Source organism: Schistocerca cancellata, chromosome 7, assembly GCF_023864275.1.
Source record: "Schistocerca cancellata isolate TAMUIC-IGC-003103 chromosome 7, iqSchCanc2.1, whole genome shotgun sequence".
NCBI classification, from domain to species: domain Eukaryota; kingdom Metazoa; phylum Arthropoda; class Insecta; order Orthoptera; family Acrididae; genus Schistocerca; species Schistocerca cancellata.
This window is the reverse complement of record NC_064632.1, coordinates 71,917,283-71,937,406: the sequence shown is the minus strand read 5'-3', so window position 1 is coordinate 71,937,406 and position 20,124 is coordinate 71,917,283. Positions and strand designations below refer to the sequence as shown.

Below are 20,124 nucleotides of genomic sequence, written 5' to 3'. Positions count from 1 at the left end.
CGATATCTTTGTTATTGTAACTATGATAATTTTTTTCAAATCTGCATTGGCCACTGCCCAAAACAATTTGTAAAATTTTTTGTGGGGAGCATGGGGGCTATGTAAGTAGGCTGTTTATGTTTTCTTATTGGCAACGGTACGTAGCGCTCTGTATGAAAATCACTGGTTGTGCTGTGTGCAGTCTGTGGCTAGTTTGCATTGTTGTCTGCCATTGTAGTGTTGGGCAGCTGGATGTGAACAGCGCGTAGCGTTGAGCAGTTGGAGGTGAGCCGCCAGCAGTGGTGGATGTGGGGAGAGAGATGGCGGAGTTTTGAAATTTGTAAGACTGGATGTCATGAACTGCTATGTATATTATGACTTTTCAACACTATTAAGGTAAATACATTTTTTGTTCTCTATCAAAATCTTTCATTTGCTAACTATGCCTATCAGTAGTTAGTGCCTTCAGTAGTTTGAATCTTTTATTTAGCTGGCAGTAGTGGCGCTCGCTGTATTGCAGTAGCTTGAGTAACGAAGATCTTTGTGAGGTAAGTAATTTGTGAAAGATATAGGTTAATGTTAGTCAGGGCCATTCTTTTGTAGGGATTATTGAAAGTCAGACTGCGTTGCGCTAAAAATATTGTGTGTCAGTTTAAACACAGTCATGTATAATTGTTCTAAGGGGACGTTTCATAATCATAAAGGCTTACGAAAATGTTCAACTGAGATTAAGCGTAGGATCTGGTAGGACTGAAATTGTACATCATATATTTAGAATCCGATTATCGCCATCGGGTGTGATTAAATATGAGATTTGTCATATAAGTGAGACAGTTGACTTACAGTCAGTATGGTGCCTACGTAGAGACGGCGGATGATCGTTCTTGACAGCTTACAGCACTGTTGCCAGCTTTAAACTGCGATGTATAAACGGCAGCAAGCGGAAACAGGAGCTGTGATGAGACAGAGGTGTTGCTATAAAAACGTTTACAAAATCGCGTTACGTTATTGGTTGAGGCAGGCGCGCGAAGCTGCCGCGCCAACGGACTGCAACTGTCAGGCATCAACTTACGACGACTCAACTGTAGGAGGAGGCATGCAGTTGTAGTTATTCATTATTTGGTTTTTAAGCGGACAAAATTACTGGATTTCAGGTACGTCTGTTTTATGCAAGCAACTGTCTTTTATACAAACCCAAAAAAGTTTTAGCACCTTTGCGCCGGCCGGAGTGGCCGAGTGGTTCTAGGCGCTCGGTCCGGAACCGCGCGACTGCTACGGTCGCAGGTTCGAATCCTGCCTCGGGCATGGATGTGTATGATGTCCTTAGGTTAGTTAGGTTTAGGTAGTTCTAAGTTCTAGGGGACTGATGACCACAGATGTTAAGTCCCATAGTGCTCAGAGCCATTTGAACCATTTTTCTTATCTGAATTGTTTATTGTCCACGTTTCACACTTGTAAATACCTACATTCCAAAAATGATGCAGAAATGGCTTCCTAATACAGAACTCTATATACAACGCTAACATATTTTTCTTATTTCAAACTACTTTCTTGCTACAGCATGTCTACGTTTAAATCCGCCACTTCGGTGATCGCCCATTGTTTTAAAATCACCTGATTATTTTACAACAATCTACCATTCATTTACTTTTATTGGGGTACACCTTATAACCTCCTTTCAATAAACAACCCATTCCGTTCAACTGACCTTATAAGTCCTCTGCCGTCTGTCTGTGTATCTGCAAATCCTGTTAGGTTCTCATGTGCTGTAACGTCACCAAATAAAATGATACGAAGACAGTTCATTATTTTTAGGCGGTGTCTTCCGATTCTGCTTTGCACAATCTGGACAAATTGTCGGTCAAATACTCAACATGAACTAAGTGGTCGGATGTCGACTGAGATTGTCGCTATTGCACGAGATTATTGACGTTTCTGGCCACACTGCTATTACCGTCTACGTTACACTCGTGAGGAAAAGAAAGCTGGAATAGCCAGAACCATCTCGCAGGTGGCTAGGTTATTACACCTACGTCCATCTGGTACCCACACAGTTTAACTACAGCTTCAGACGACACGTTAGGCTTACGGCAAGTAGAGCTAAGGATGGCTAGGGGCTGTGCCTCAGGCTGAAGCACGATATTTGTAGTTATGCTCTCAAAATAATTGCATCACAGGCCGTTTGGCCCTTATTCACCCTGTCACTCAGTACAAGATAACACCACTGCAGTGGACAGAGCAAATATATTCTGAACGCAAATGAACAGAAAATAATTCCATTAACGAATTTACTAACGTTTAATGACAGCTGACGTATTTCAGTGAGAAATCCGACTTCATACTGTAGCTATGTATAACGAGGTTTATCTTTACATGAATAATGAGTACGACATTCATTCGCATGGATCTGTGTTTAAGTAGGTTTTATAAGTATCTCTTCGTATGTCAGCGGAAAAGATGAGGATATCTTCCAAGAAGTCAATGGTGCTAGATCATATGAGTTTCGCATCTTGGAAAAATATATACAAGAGAAAACAGTTTACGAACTGTTGTTGTAACCAGCTCTGTATCCAGACCCCAATACTGGCTATGCTTCTGATGGCATCGACAAACCTGCTGCTACTCATAGTCCTTCCTTCTCGACGTTTGCCATGCCTGGGGGCGAAATGCAAGAAGAAATACTACCTGATATGATAAACTATAGCACAGCTTAAAAATCTCTCAAATGTTGGCTTTACGCCAACACTCATCCACACAGACTTCACAAGAAGTGGCAAGACATGAAGGCCAGCTGCTTGTGAAAACCTGCTGCCACGGCTCGAATCTTGTTGACACAGGACGGTGCAAGAGCCCGGCCTGCCGCAGTGGTCGGTTGAATTACCTCGTGCTGAGTCGCCTGCATCACCAAGACCTCCACGCTGCCACAACAAAACCGTGCGAGCAACTACACTACTGGCCATTAAAATTGCTACACCACGAAGATAACGTGCTACAGGCGCGAAGTTTCACCGACAGGAAGAAGATGCTGTTATATACAAGTGATTAGTTTTTCAGAGCATTCACAAAGGTTTGGCGTCGGTGGCGACACCTACAACGTGCTGACATCAGGAAAGTTTCCAACCGATTTCTCATACACAAACAGCAGTTGACTGGCGTTGCCTGGTGAAACGTTGTTGTGATGCCTCGTGTAAGGAGGAGAAATGCGTACCATCACGTTTCCGACTTTGATAAAGGTCGGATTGTAGCCTATCGCGATTGCGGTTTATCGTATCGCGACATTGCTGCTCGCGTTGGTCGAGATCGAATGACTGTTAGCAGAATATGGAGGGTAATACGGAACGCCGTGCTGGATCCCAACGGCCTCGTATCACTAGCAGTCGAGATGACAGGCATCTTATCCGCATAGCTGTAACGGATCGTGCAGCCACGTCTAGATCCCTGAGTCAACAGATGGGGACATTTGCAAGACAACAACCATCTACACGAACAGTTCGAAGACGTCTGCAGCAGCGTGGACCATCAGCTCGGAGACCATGGCTGCGGTTACCCTTGACGCTGCATCACAGACAGGAGCGCCTGCGATGGTGCGTACTCAACGACGGACCTGGGTGCACGAATGGCAAAACGTCATTTTTTCGGATGAATCCAGGTTCTGTTTACAGCATCATGATGGTCGCATCCGTGTTTGGCGACATCCGGGTAACGCACATTGGAAGCGTTTATTCGTCATCGCCATACTGGCGTATCACCCGGCGTGATGGTGTGGGGTGCCATTGGTTACACGTATCGGTCACCTCTTGTTCGCATTGACGGCACTTTGAACAGTGGACGTTACATTTCAGATGTGTTACGACCCGTGGCTCTACCCTTCATTCGATACCTGCGAAACCCTACATTTCAGCAGGATAATGCACGACCGCATGTTGCAGGTCCTGTACCGGCTTTTCTGGATATAGAAAATGTTCGACTGCTGCCCTGGCAAGCACATTCTCCAAATCTCTCACCAATTGAAAACGTCTGGTTAATGGTGGCCGAGCAACTGGCTCGTCACAATACGCCAGTCACTACTCTTGATGAACTGTGGTATCGTGTTGAAGCCGCGTGGGCAGCTATACCTGTACACGCCATCCAAGCTCTGTTTGACTCAATGCCCAGGCGTATCAAGGCCGTTATTACGGCCAGAGGTGGTTGTTCTGGCTACTCATTTCTCAGGATCTATGTACCCAAACTGCGTGGAAATGTAATCACATGTCAGTTCTAGTACAATATATTTGTCCAATGAATAGCCGTTTATCATCTGCATTTCTTCTTGGTGTAGCAATTTTAGTGACCAGTAGTGTATAAATACTCGCCATTCTGACTTGGATGCATTCTTGTCTTCATCTGATCCCGACACTGAGGTGTAGCTGCTGATATGCAAGCCGCTGGTTGACCTGACACTGCCGGGGCTTGAACTAGCAGCAACCAGTTGGAGCCGCCTCCAGGTAAATGTATCCGGCCTCTGGTTATCTCCCAATGGTCTTGACTTTGTAGCCAAGCGGTTCACGGACTCCCGTAGCAACGAGCTTTCCACACGCGTGCTGAGAAGTTGTCGGTGCCAGATATCAGGACTGCACTCAGCTAAGCCGGCGCTCCTGCTCAGAGACCACGCACCACTGCCTTGTGATTTTGCTGAGGTAGTCACAGCTGCCTGGGAGTCAACGGCCGCCTTAGAGTCGCCACCAACAGCCACTGTACGAGTGTCTCAATGAACATGAATTGTATTTGAAAGTGGAGCATTTCTGATTCCGCAACCACTGAGGAACGGCTAGTGCGCGTGGAAGTTCTGCGTGCTATCCTAAATCGACAAGCCTGGCATATTACAGTGTCTGCAACAACAACAAAAATGGTTCAAATGGCTCTGAGTACTATGGGACTCAACTGCTGTGGTCATAAGTCCCCTAGAACTTAGAACTACTTAAACCTAACTAACCTAAGGACAGCACACAACACCCAGCCATCACGAGGCAGAGAAAATCCTTGACCCCGCCGGGAATCGAACCCGGGAACCCGGGCGCGGGAAGCGAGAACGCTACCGCACGACCACGAGATGCGGGCTGTCTGCAACACCCCTCCACATTCTTACAATGGCATGCATGCAACGTCGTGCGTCACTTTTCATCATCATGATTTCAGCTGGTTAGTGAGGAAAACCTATGTTTTACTGATTTCCATTCGAGTGACTGGAAACGGCGAGACGATTAGATTGGAGAGCTGGAGAAAGTGATCTGAGTGAATTTAGGGGTAATGTTAGAGAAATACGCTGGTTTTCCCCATTTAGCTGTAACCAGAGTAACTTGATGGGACGTAGTGCCGCGTGTGCGCAGTCATTCCCGGTACCCCGTTTTAAATGCAAAAGATCAGCGTATTACTCAAGAGACTGCAGAGAGTGTGCACGGTTAGCGCTCAGGTGAAGCATTAAGGAGTGATGGCAGGCAAGAGTGTGGTGTGACGCTAGTATTAATTTTTACCTGCAGCTTTGTGGTGTTGTTGTAGACACAAGCTTTACAATGAGCAAACCAAGGAAGCTAGCGCTTACAACTACTGAGGCGGTTCAGTTTTCACCAAAGCAAGGTGCTCAAATGAGGGCAGACAACATAGACTTGCATAGATTGCATTAAAAGAGGACGGAGCATCGTCCACTTTGCCAGTACCCGTCCTAGATGATAGCGTCACTAGCCTAATTATCCTTTTTTTGGTAAATCGGGAATAGGTGCTAGCATTTGTGGACAAAATGTTGACTGCTGCGAAGCTTATTTTTTAACCAAAGGGACGTTCAGTAGTAGATGCTGCGAGCTAACATCCCAAAGATCTTCGGGCTCACATGCGGTTCCTCTTCGTCGGAATGTCTTGGCTCAAACTCGTGTTGGGGTTGAACGGCACGTGTCGCATTACACGCCCTAAATTAGACACTTGTGACCCTTTGGTTAAATTGTCTGACTGCTGGCAAGTTTGCGAAATAAAAAGTTAATATAACATATAATAACAGTAATAATAATATCTGGAACCAAATTAACGACCCATAAATCATGTAGGCCACACAGTTAGGATTTGGTTAGAATAATACTTATTCTGAAAGAAAACTAATAGCAAAAGTCCAAATGTGTGTGAATTTCTAAAGTACCAAACTGCTTAGGTCATCGGTCCCTAGAGTTACACACTCCTTAAACTAACTTATGCTAAGGACAACACACACACAAATGCCCGAGGGAGAACTCGAACCTCCGGCAGGAGAGACCGCGCAGTCCGTGACATGCCAGCCGGAGTGGCCGAGCGGTTCTAGGCACTACAGTCTGGAACCGCGCGACCGCTACAGTCGCAGGTTCGAATCCTGCCTCGGGCATGGATGTGCGTGACGTCCTTAGGTTAGTTAGGTTTAAGTAGTTCTAAGTTCTAGGGGACTGATGACCTCAGAAGTTAAGTCGCACAGTGCTCAGAGCCATTTGAACCTGTCCGTGACATGACGCCTCAAACCGCGCGGCCACTCCGCGCGGCAAAAGTAATAGCGAAAGTCGTCGTATTTAGTGTTACTGTTACACTCAAGCGCATACCCATTTGGCACATTTCGATCATTCTCAGTCTCATCGCGAATTAAAAGTTCGATACTCCACCTCGTTAACTATGCGAAAAGTTAATAGTTCACACCAGGCGCGCGGCTCCTCGCCGCCCAGAGACCAAGTGCCGCGATACCACACTCAACGCAAAATTTTCCAAGTCATTTCACTGCCTAGCTGCCTAAAGACCTACTGTCCGCTTTCGCTTCTCAATCCGAACTGTACCCTTTGGTGTCTCCAGCCGAAGTGTACTCTTTGGTGTCTCGACCAGAACTGTCTTCCCCCCGCCTCTGCCCGCGTTTCCCGCGCGCCGAGCATCTTCTCTCTCCTGGAGTCGTCCATCTGATTGGCTAAAGCTTATTCTACATTATTTTACATTCTAACATATTTAAATAATCAGAGCTTAACCACTTTCACGTTATAAATAAAGTAACAATAATATCCATTATATAATAAACGTTAAATTCTTTTACATAAAACCAATACAACTTCCTTCTTAGCTTTGAATGCCACGGCCAGTAGCCTTGCACTAATGTGCTTTCTGATAAATCAATAAAGAACAAAAGTAACTATTATGCACCGAACTTTAAAACAAGTACTCTGTTACCTAATGATTCAATAAAGTGTCATGCTGTCATCGTTCAATGTGTTTTGTCTGGAGGAAATGATGATCTGATGCTTAACTGAAAATGCTGATAGTTAAAATTTAATATATCTTTTAAACAAATAAAGTTACAGAGTTATTATTTACAACATTTGTCATTTTAATGATGCGCTTCTATATGAAATGTCGATCGCTAAGATTGACCAAAGCGTTCAGATTTTAGCTTTCAGGTCTTTGTTACAAAACTTGTTAATTTCACTTTGACAGTAAATCCTAAACTATTATAGATATGATCAATATTCAAATTTTATTGGGATCACCATGAAAATTTATGGAGGAAGGCAGAATAAAATTACTGTGGCTTCATTCCCTGAATTACTACAGAATTAAATAGTTTCCCTTTATGTCCGATCTTAGGTCCTCCACATTTAACACTGCTATGTCTCCTTGGCCACAAATGCCTTCTATTGGGTTCCCATATGACGCAGGTTCTCGTCTGCCTCACACGCACACTACACCGCTTAGGCCTCAATAGACAATAGGCGCCTATGAGTTTCCCCACTTCCCCACTGAATCTGCGCACTTGGTGGCACGCGATCCTGGACGACAGGATTCGTTTCACAATTCCAGTAGGCTGACTCTTTCGGCCATATATTTAAATGAGAGCGAAACGCTCGTTAACTCACAATGCGAAAAGATATTTGATGTTCCATGAGGAATTATAAAATGATTGAACATTTGAAGTTTTGAGGAAAGGCTTGTTACAGTGTTACAGTATGAGGACGTGCTAGAAACTAATGCCTCCGAAATTTTTTATTACAAAACTCTTAAAGCTTTTTCAATGAAACAAACGTTATTAACATACTAAATCTTTATTCTTCATGTCTACGTATTTGCAGTCCTCTCTCCCTAGAGGGCTCCGAATTGTAGCGTGTAACACTTCGGTCTGTAACGTAACGCTGTGGGCACGTGCGAAACAGGATGTTGTAATCGAATTTCGAATTCGAAGAGTTTGTCCACACGTGGAGAGCCCCCTCCCTCACCGTGACAATGCCAGACCACAAAAGAGAACTGCGACATCTGCTACAATCCGACGCCTTGGTTCCACTGCCATCCATCACCCTCCGTACTTGGCCCCATCCGATTTCCATCTGTTTCAAAAACTTCAAGAACAATTTCGAGGTTTTCAGTTCCACATTGATGAAGCGGTGCAAGCAAAAGTGAGATTGTTGTTGACAGTATCAAGAAACTGAGCTCTCGTTCGAAGAAATATGTTCGTCGCCATGATGATTATGTTGAGAAATAATGTAGATATTGAGTATGAAGATGTTGAATGTTAATTAATTTGGTTTTATTTAAAAATATTTAAGAATTTCGCATAAAATATTCGGAGGCATTACTTTTAAACACACCCTTGTACAATGGCTATTTGTAGACGCCACTGGGAGCAATTAAACAGCGTGTCTCAAAGACAGCATGAATCTATCGAGAGTTTCGTTGCTGGAATAAGGAAACTTAATGTCAGTGCGTATGAGCTGACGGGAAATGATGACACAGTGCAGGTCCTTGTGCAGGAAGTAGAACAAAGAGCGTTACACGAATTCATGCAGGAGCTCCCACCTGTTGTATCAAGAGACGTACGGGCAGAGTATCCGAAAGACCAAGCTGGAGCCACAAGAACTACAACAGCGCTACAGGAAACAGAGGCATTGATCACTCTCCCTGAAAAAAAGGACTTTTTCCGATGACGTCAGATGTTTACGTTAACCTTCAGGCCACATACGGTGTTACTGGCGCCAACCACAATGTGGAAAATATGGAAAACTAGGGCAGGGGGTATGGAACTGCAGTCAGAATATAGAGTAGAACAGGAAGATACGGAATGACAATAATGTATCTTTAAACAACAACAGGTGACGCAGGGACGCGAAGCGGCGCTCACAGTAAATTTTAGCACAACTGAAACGTTTGCAGAGATGGAGTTTCGCTTAGTGGGTTATTAGATCAAGGGTAACACAGGTTTTTATTGGACACAGATGTGCACGTGTCTGTAGCAACTTTGGATCTCATGAGAAAGAGGCTCGGCACGATATAAATTATATGGTTCAAATGGCTCTAAGCACTATGGGACATAAGATCTGAGGTCATCAGTCCCCTAGACTTAATACTACTTAAACCTAACTAACCTAAGGACATCACACACAGCCATGCCCGAGGCAGGATTCGAACCTGCGACCGTAGCAGCAGCGCGATTCCCGACTGAAGCGCCTAGAACTGCTGGGCCACAACGACCGGCGCTATAAATTATATGCTGTACTTTAAAGAAATAATCAACCTTCAGCATATTTTTTAATATTTTATTTCCGTGGTAACCGGATTTACTCATGACAGTCATCATCAGTCCATCACATATCTCAATACTGTAAATAAAAATTTCCACGGATGAATTAATAACAGAATGAGATACGTGATGACGACATGTACAATAAAAATGATAATAACATGAAGAAAGATTTCTACCCTTAGGTAGCATACATAGACGCCGTGTGGTGCATAGATCTACGTCAAGACACATACTCGCCGAATGCTGAATAGCGCCGGAATGCTAAGCGTTAAATAGGTGAAGCTCCCCTATCGTCACTGCATGAGACTGGAAAGAGCCAATAAGGCTAGTCTTACGATAGTACCGCAAGACTAACCAGTTTAGGTGTATTATAAAAGAAGAAAATATAAAGTAACAGTTTAAAATTCTTCAGAATTATCCACTGTAAACGTTAGTTACATTTGTATACAAAATAATTAATAAATACATAGACAGCTTGTAAAGATCGGTTTTCGGAATCATAACTGCCACCTATGAGCAATACATGGAAGTAACAGTAATGTATCGAAGCGTGATCGATGCAAAGATGAATGTAGCTGATACCATGAGTTGTTATGTTACCTGTGGTAAGGCAGGTGACAAGCCAAAGATGTACTGGCAGCGGATGCCGTCGGTCACCTTGGAGGCAAGAACATAGACGAGCCAAAGATGTACTGGCAAAAGAAGGCATTGATCATCATGAAGAGAAGAACATCAAAGAGCCAACCTGTGTCTGTCGCTTCAGTAGTCGACCTAGAACTCTATGATAATAACGTATCAGGGGAAAAAATTTTGTCAAGTGACATACCACATCAGTTGCTGTTAGAATGACTAATATTGTATGTGTAAGTATTTAACGAAATATTAGATCACATGCTCCGACCGAGCGAGGTGGCGCAGTGGTTAGCACACTGCACTCGCATTCCGGAGGACGACAGTTCAATCCCGCGTCCAGCCATCCTGATTTAGGTTTTCCGTGATTTCCCTAAATTGCTCCAGGCAAATGCCAGCATGGTTCCTTTGAAAGGGCACGGCCGACTTCCTTCCCCGTCCTTCCCTCATCCAATGAGACCGATGACCTAGCTGTTTGGTCTCTTCCCCCCAAACAACCCCCCCCCAACCCCCACATGCCCCGAGATGGCTTATTAAAATATTAATAATAAGTACTGAAGAGGCAAAAATTTTTTTTCAGTGGTGTGCTTCAAAGGGCTTGAAACAGAATAAGACCAATAAACATACACAAGTTTAATGCCTGAAAAGCAGATGTTAAACATACACAATCTTAATGCTTGAAAAGTAAATGCATAAATATAGAAGAAGAACAAAATGGAGAATAAAAATATTAAAAATTAGAGAGAAAAGAGCAAAAGAGCAGTACTATAGTAAATCATCAAACAGGTCGCAGAAACGTTCCTCACTAAAATCCAAATACTCATTTAGTAAATTAAATTACTGTTTTTTTATAATTTGCATAAATTTCGATTTCTTCAGAGGTATTCAACAGGTGCTCTTTAGGGGTATGATGTAAAATATCTAAGTTCTCTTGGATGAACCCTTCAGAATTGCTGTTTTGTATCAGGTGTTAAACAAACAGTGATTTATTATTAGCAGAAACAGTTGTACGCTCATTGAACTGGATGAGAAAGTTACGACCTGTCTGTTACAGTCATTACAAATAACCATGGAGACACCAGAATTTTTCCTAACCTGACTACTTGCTGTATGTTTGACTTCGTTTGTGGAGATTATTTGTGGTAAATAGTACAGTTATGACCGTATTTTTAAAACTATTTCTTTATTTTATCAAACAGATTACCCGGCAGAGTAATTTTAAGAAATTCTGAAGTAGTTGTGGCAAGAGGATCTGGAAATATTTGTTTTGACTTGGTGAACGAAACATTAGTCTCATGTGCATTAAAATCATTAACCCTAACTAATTGTTTGGTGATAGCAGTTCAGTTTTGAATTTCATCTAAATGTAGTGGGAACTTTAACATTATGTGAATCCCTGAGACAATGAATGGTCTTCTATATCTCTGTTGATGACATGACGTAGCTTTTGTGATAGCAACAGTTTCTGTTGGTTTTCCGTAAATAGCAAAGTAATGTCTGCTACCATGTTTCTTAATAGTAAGGTCCAAGAAATTAAATGTTTTGTCATTTTCATGTTTTACAGTAAATAACAATTTTAGATGGCCATTATTTTAAACTTCAGCAAAAGCCTCTATCCCCTTTTTTAGCAACAGTATATAATCTACATGTCTCCTGTTTATTGCTAATTCCAGAACTTTCCGTAAAGAATTTCGTTTCAGTTTATTTAACAAAAATGTCTGCTAAAATCGCAAGTAGAGAATTTCCCATAGTCCATCGTTTTGATCATAAACCTTATTATTGAAAGAAACACAAGAGTACTTTCTAACAATTCAATAAGTTCTACTATTTCCCTGGATTCTTTGTTTTATGTGTTAACAGAGTACTTTGAATAGTACCTACGGTATATTTAATTGAGGTGATGGTGTACAGGTACTTAACATCTGCTGAGGTGAACCTAGTGCCTTCTGGAATATGTATACTGCAAACTGCTTAGTTAAATTCAAAGCTGTTCTTAATATTAAATTTCTTTTCATACATACAGATTTGAAAATATCATTAAGTTACCTATTAATTTAATAATGTGGACAACTTATGTTGGTAATCATTTGAAGTACGAGTGCATGATCTACACTTTGCTAATTATAGGTTCATCATTTTTAAAGAGGTCTTAAAGAAGTCTTTTCTTTTCTCAGGAATAAGAAATTACTTATTATCGATTAACTTCTTAATTTTAGTTTGAAACTCTCCAGTTTACTAACGTCACTGATGCCATTTTCTTAAAAAAAAGTTGAAGGGTTTTGGTTCCATACTCTTCTTTTCTAGAGGTCATAAAGGTATTCCCTTGGTTTGTATTAGTTACAACAGTCTTACCTATTTCCTGCCAATACATCATTGGCTTGCCATCTACCTTATTACAGATGAACTTTATCGATGAACTCCACACCACCCATCTCCATGATAACAGATGGTATTGTCTACGTTCAACTTTGCGTCAGTGACGCTTCTGCACCTTTGTTGCTATTTCCATGAACTGTCCATAGGTAGCAGTTAATATTCTTATGTCTGATCTTCATTGAGTTTTTATTTATTTCTTAATTACTTTTTCTACAAATGTAACTAACAGTTATAGCAGATAATTTTGACGAACTTAAACTGTCACCCTCTTTCTTTTATAATGCATACTTTGATTACTCTAAGCTTTTTCATACGTTGTTATCATAAGACTAGCCTTATTGGTTCCTTCTGTGGACATGTAGTGGACAATGAGTGAAGCTTCACTTATTTTGTGCGTAGCGTTCCTACACGGTTCAGCATTCGACAAGTGTGTGTCTTGAGTTACGTTCGAGCTTTGCTTGGTGTCTCTGTACACTGTTTATGTTATAAGTCTTTCTGTACGTTATTGTGACTTTTATTATATGTGTCATTATGACTTTTCTCTTTTTGTTCCTTATTGCCTCCAATGAAATTGTTATTTACGTTTCATTGACATGTAATTGTTCGATGCTGATCATCAAGAGTGCAGTCAGTTCCCATTAAAAATGTTTAAAAATATTTTGTTTTGATCAATAATACTTATTTCTTCTACATTTCAATAGAGATCACTGTGTTTCGAATAACGTTATCAGAGGGATCAGGACTAAAACCATGAAACTAAATATGGAAATTAGTTTCAATATACCTTCCCGGGCAGTCACGTGTGTTAACGGGACCCCTTCCGGGACAGGGAGGTATTCCAGCTAGAGATTAATGACAAGGGACCGGTGTGCCAGCCGTCGTGGATATGGTTTTTACTTGGTTTTCCACGTCCTACGAGGTGAATGCTGGGCTGGTCCCTATGCTCCACCTCTTACTTTACTCTCTACGCAGTCAGACAAGGTACATTGTTTCCCTTCTGAGCTGCTTGGTTCCCTTAAAATCTTACCCAGTACTCAGTAGTTACTTATAATAAGCTATGTCTAGCTCAGTATGTAATGCCAACATCAACATTGTGGTCAATTTGCCTGTTGCTTTTGCTGTTCAAAGAAGGAACAGATTATGTTGGATGAAGTCTGGAATTTGAGAGACTTATGAAGCAAAAGATATCTCAGCTAACTAAATGTATACTATGCAATTGCTTGTGAGTAATCAAGTTTCACCTCTAATTTTTTCATGTTGTTCAAATTTACAGATGAAAAGAAAAAATCTCTTGTGAAATGTCGTTGAAAACAGACAATGTAATAAAACTAACTCTTTGATAAGTAGTTTGAGTAAAGGTACGCAGGAGTGTAAAAATAATTCACACAACGTTTACCCCTGAGTCTTACAAACCAGAGAAGTTATTAAGAAACAAAACAACAACAAAAATTAAATTATCAAGTTTATATTCCAAAAAGCTTAAATATTAAGATGGCAGTAGGTACAGTTATTGTAACTAAGGCAGATAAAGGAAATACCTTTGTGATGTCTCAGTAGCTCAAACACAAGTTTACCTGCAAATCAGTTCCTATGTTCACAGTTTTCTCGTACCTTACAGTAATTTGTCGCACGAATTCGTCCTTAGCAGCCTTGCATGCAGCTTAATTGGTCTCATTCCGTGAGAGATGACCTTGTTACAGTGTGGTACTGACAGCAGTTTTCCCCAATTAAACCGATTCATCATTGAGTGCCAATATATAATCTCTAACGTCGGTTTCTAGAGTGACGGTTATATAGGAAATATACTTACTGACCTAGTTCACTGTACTACTACCAGAGTGTGCTTAAAATAGTGGTGTCATGAGTTTCCCCTCACTCCCACCCCTCCCTCTTTCCATCATCTTCCCTCCCCCAACTGAGAGTTGGAAGGAAGTGCTGAATCTGCGCTGACCTACTGGTGTGGAAGGACAAAGTTTGGTATATTCTTTATTTCACCGTTTTTGGGATGCGTAGGTGTTATCCTGTTGGAAGAATTCCAATACCAGCCCATTCCTACTTTCCACCGCCCCCCACTCCTCACCTCCTTCCAGATTCTGTGTGCTCGCCTTGACGTGTGTAAACCTGACTGGCCCATTCACAGTACTGCCATCAAGGGTGCTCAACATCATGGATTTTCCCCATCCCATCTGACAAAAGCCAGTTGACAACTCAAACCTGTCAGGCGTATTAGCATAACAGTGTGGAATACCGGCTGAGACTTGAGCAGGGGCCTAGTTGACAATACCACTCGCCATGCCCACCCCCACTTTCCACTGCTCAAATCTAGAACTTGTCAGGAAACATTCAGTCTGAGTTGCAGAAGGATATAGGGTAGTTATTTCTCCTTAATTGGCTAAAGTGCAAGTGTTATCCTGTTGGAAGAAGGATTCACACTTTCACACACAATCTCCACTTCCCGCCAGCCCCCCACACGCAATTCCTTCAAATCGCTTGAGCATGTGTATGTGTGTAAGGACGTCTCTTTCACAATACCACCACTACAGGGTGCTCAAAATTGTGACGTCATGGGCCTTTTCCCTCTCGAAAATCGGCCGGAAAAAATGATTTTTCTTAACAAAGGATGGGGCTGCTTCACGCCCACACCAACGTGGTGACCAAACTTAAAAGTTCTACTGTCACCTCCGTAAATCGTGAGTCACAGGATGCAGGCTGTGATGTTGTCCATGCATCTGGATAGGATTACTCATTGACATGGTCCATCAGAAGATAAAAAGTGGACGATAGCGATGGAAGGGTAACGGTTTGTAAGGGCAGAGGGAAAAAGTGCAAAGGCAAGCGCCAAGGGGAAAAAACCTCTGTGACAGTAGGAATGGTAATAAGGGCAGTAGCGGCTTGCTAGCTGCGACAGCGCGTGCAAGGTGTGGTTATGTTAGTGCGAGGTATCTTGCATCGTTACGTTTGTCGTTGCGGGTGCTCGTTGTAGGGCCTGCTGCAGCTGCTGCGTCCATGTAACAATTTAAAGTCGGCATACATCAGTGGTTGATCGGTCATAGATCAGCTCACAGTGTAATGGGTGTGTGTGGCTGGTTTGCGTGCTGTTTAAGTACTGTTTCCCTGCGATTGACTGTTTATCGGTGGGTCGAGCATCTGGGGTTGCCAGTAGTAGCTGTGCTGCAGGGGCTCGCCAGTACTGAAGTGTTAGCGTGCTATGGAAAATGGTTCAAATGGCTCTAAGCACTATGGGCCTTTACTTCTGAGGTCATCAGTCCCCTAGAACTTAGAACTACTTAAACCTAACTAACCTAAGGACATCACACACACCCATGCCCGAAGCAGGATTCGAACCTGCGACCGTAGCGGTCGCGCGGTTCCACGTGCTATGGACCATAGGTGTTCAGTTTCTTGCTAATAGTGTCTTTGGTCTATTATGTTTCCATCTATGGTTGCGGTCGTAGTTACCCATAGAAAGGATAAACGGGTTGTTTGTGCGGAAAGTGCAGGTGTTATCCTGTTGGTACATGCCCTAATTATGTACAGATAATTCACAAAAGCCGGCCGGGATGGCCGAGCGGTTCTGGGCTGGAACCGCGCAACCGCTACGGTCGCAGGTTCGAATCCTGCCTCAGACATGGGTGTGTGTGTGATGTCCTTAGGTTAGCTGGGTTTAAGTAGTCCTAAGTTCTAGGGGTTGATGACCTCAGAAGTTAAGTTCTATGGTGCTCAGAGCCAATTCACAAAAATCATAAACATCTATATGCACACGTACAAATCCAAACATATAGCTGATATCATGAAAAAGCTTCATCTAAAATTCACCTAGAGATCATAAACAAGCACCCACATACCACAACCGGCAAGTTACAGTGCTTCTGGCTCGGGGCTGTCCTTGAAGTAATCGATTTGTCACAGTTCGTTGCGTCAGGTATGTACATGGCTACTGTGTCGACCGAACTACAACTGTAGGCCGCTCCACGATCTCCACTGGTTATTCAGACACCGTCCGCTAATAGCTCCGAACAGAAACGCCATTGCTGTTCTCCCCCAGGACCACTGAAGGGTTACCGCAGGACTGCATGCCTCCTGCAGTAATCGCTTGGTGTTGATTACATAGCAGAGGACATAATAATAATATATTTTTTATTCATAAGAAACAATTCAATTCCCGTATTCTTTATTTAATCAATTTAGAGGCAGTGTAACCTCCCCCTCGCTTATCGACCTTAATGACAGTGAAAAATTAAACCGCGTGTACCTAATGGAAATTTGGGAAAAGCAATCGTCACCGAAGTTAATCTGTCGGTAAAGAGGGAGGAAAGGGTTACATCTAAATGAAAGGAAATGTGCTAATGAAACTGGTGGAAATTAATTTTGAAAAGGGGTAAAGTTAATAAAGAAAGTAAATGTGCAGCCGTTACGTTAACAATTAACTAGCGGTAATTAGATATTTGAGATTTGGGGGAAATTACGGTCGCCAGTCCTAAGGACAATTACTATAGTAACTGAAAAAGAAAGGTTAGTACACATGTAATTAGCACTAGAAGCGTGGCAACTGAAGGTTGACACGTGTAGTGTGAAAACTGAAGGTTTGTCAGAAGTAATAGATTTCGCTACATCTGACTTAATTTAGCAAAAGAATTAATAAATCCGGAAAATCGAAAGTTAATTTAGTGAGTGAAGTTAATAGTGAGCTTTCTTTCTGAGGCACATCGAAATTCAGTAAAATATGGTTAGTCTTGGACTACCTCAACAATCATTTCAAAAGCTACTTGAATCTACGCAATTTACAAATAAGAGATTTAACTTTGATCTTGAATTAAATGATTCTGAACAATTAGCAATAGTAAAATTTAGTACGTACCAAGCTCAGCTGCAGTCACAGGTAAGCTAAAATACGGTAACAGAACTCGCACTCTTAATTTGTGACTGTGTAATCTAAATAGTGTAGCCAGCTATGAATACCTTAACTGAACTTTGAAATTAAAGCAGTGAAATGGAATGATGCTGGCGTTTGAATTTCGACGACACTCGGGTTCATTCCGGAAAAGGGAGGGACCCTGCTTGGTAATGCCAATGGGACAACGAGCAACAAAGGTTCATGCTAAGTTGCTGTAATTTTGCGATGCAACAATTTTAAAAGTTTGAAAAGCTGAGGTCTGCCATACAGTTCTAAAACTTTACGTGCTTCCAGTCTTCCTTGTTGGTTGACTGAAGGTTTGAAGCCGTCGATGGAGGAGGTGGCGACAGTCACTCATTGTCGGCCGTCGCTGTTGCAGAAGCTGGATGTTGGCGCGTCTTCTTCTCGACACGGTTACCAGACGAAACGGGCTCTTGACGTGCGCCAGCTAATGCTTCCCGTCCGCGACACCATGTCAGGAACTATCATCGAAAGTCGAGCGCAATTACATTTTGCCAAACCCAGAAAGCGCGGCAACTCGCGCGAGCTTCACACAACACACCTGCTCCACTCGCTACTCCAGCCAGACTCCCTCTGCCCGCGCTCCACGCGGCCAAGTTGACACCACCAAAGATCCTACAGACTTTGATTCTTCACACGACCTATCGATGTAATCGTTCGATAACAGTTTTCCCTAGGCAAGACCCAGCGTAAAAATACAAATAATACTTACGAAACAAACCAATTATACAATGACGCAAATCCATATATATATATATATATGTAAAGACACAGAAATGTCATATATTCAGGTAACAAAAATAAGGAAAACAAATTTACAGTACAATAGATGGAAATAGGAGGATATGCATTTCCGGCGTTACAGCAGGGCTGGGACTGCAATGTTGTGGGTAATGTGAAATTTGAACTGTACCATTTAATTTTGGGAAAATTTCGCACACATGTGCAATACTACCACGAAAAGCTCAGTCTGTAATTACACTGCTACAAATCATCAACATAAACATAAATCCAACAACTTACTGCAAACTCGCAATGCAAATAGATTACGGAATACTTAACGCATAATTAAACTGCCACGGATCTTCAATATAAACATCTATTATGAAGTTGAACATTTCACGTCACCAGAAAGTATCTTTAAATTTATCCAGCTTACGCTTTTCACTGCAAACGGATTGTCTTGCGATAAACCTAAATCTGCCTGTCTTGTATTTTTTTCCGACATATTCTCTCGCACGCTGGTCGTGGCTGCTAGGTCCGTTTTGTGAGCTGCAGTAACGATTCCGCCAAATACCACTCAAACTTTCCGCCGCGCACAGCTGCCGCAGGAGGTAAGGGAGCGCGGGAAACACTTACGCACGCGCTATATCCCCTGGAAAGCTACCTGCGAAGCGTAAGCCGGAAGATGGAGCGGGAATATTCAGGCTGCAGCCGTTTACCTGCGAGCGCGTCGAGTCGTGAGCGGCGTCCGGCAGGAGTCGGGGCATCGCTTCCCCGTAGCCGCGCCCCACCGCCAAGAAGTCCACTGTGCAGGGGAAAACGGCCTGAGAGAAATAAGCAGTGAGGTGAGTCATGTTTGCCATCGTGATGGAACTCATTGACAACGTATGTAGTGTTACATTACGACTGATGTATCACAAAACAGACTCATACACTGTTACCCACGGAGAAGAGAAGAGAAGACACAGGCTAAGCGACGTCCACGACAGCTTAATTGTACTCCATATGAAAAACAAGGGTAAGGAAAATTGATCTGCTACAGCAGTTAGAAATAACGTTACATAAGCAAAAAGCTTCTGAAAACTCGTTGAATGGACAAATGTTATAAAGCAGTCACAATTTTTTTCAGTACATTTAAAAGTTTATTTTTTCCTACACAAACTAGTATTTAATAACGTGATCGTTTCATAAAATATAGGCACATTTACCACATTCTCAAATATTTGTAATGTTAAGGACATCTACGTAAATAATAATCTTTCTTTCACTGGTGCCATGTCCCGCGATGACGAAGGGTCGGCATTGTTAGGAACGGATTTGGCAAGGTTAGTAGAAAGGTGTGGCCAGATGTCCTTCGTGCCGCCACCCCGTACCCCCCGAGACGGAATTAGTGCACCCCTACTGTCTGCATCGAGTGTAATTAACGGAATAGTGCGAGCGAGTTCAGATGTCTGCGAGTCGTGTAACTGAGGCGGAACGTGGGGACCAGCCCGGTATTCACCTAGTGGGATGTGGAAAACCGCCTAAAAACCACATCCAGGCTGGCCGACACACCGGCCCTCGCCGTTAATCCGCTGGGCGGATTCGATCTGGGGCCAGTGCGCCTACCCGACTCCAGGAAGCAGCGTGTTAGCGCTCTCGGCTACCTTGCCGGATATCTACATAAATAATAATGTAACACCTAAATAATATCAGTGCATTTGTAAAAATGCAGCATCTTCACGGTCGAAGTTCTTTGACTGGTTTTTAATAGTCTTCGAAAATGTCCCGTGTCAAAATGTTCCTGCAAATGTGCTGTTTCATAGAAAATGTATATTTGAACATAAACATTCTCCATAACGGCGCACCTACTACTAGAAACAGTAAGTTATTTTTCGATTTATGATAGTTTATAAATTATATTTCATAATGTAGCATTTTGTAATATAAAAATGTGATCCTGCCAGGTCCAGCGTTAAAC

The 20,124-nt window shown here is 42.5% G+C and overlaps 1 non-coding gene across 1 annotated transcript; it reads left to right on the top strand.

Annotated features, from left to right (window-relative positions):
- Window positions 1-1,201: 1,201 nt before the first annotated feature.
- Window positions 1,202-1,284, top strand: Trnap-cgg (transfer RNA proline (anticodon CGG)). The gene has a single exon. It is a non-coding gene; the product is annotated as a tRNA-Pro (tRNA).
- The last annotated feature ends 18,840 nt before the right edge of the window (window positions 1,285-20,124 follow it).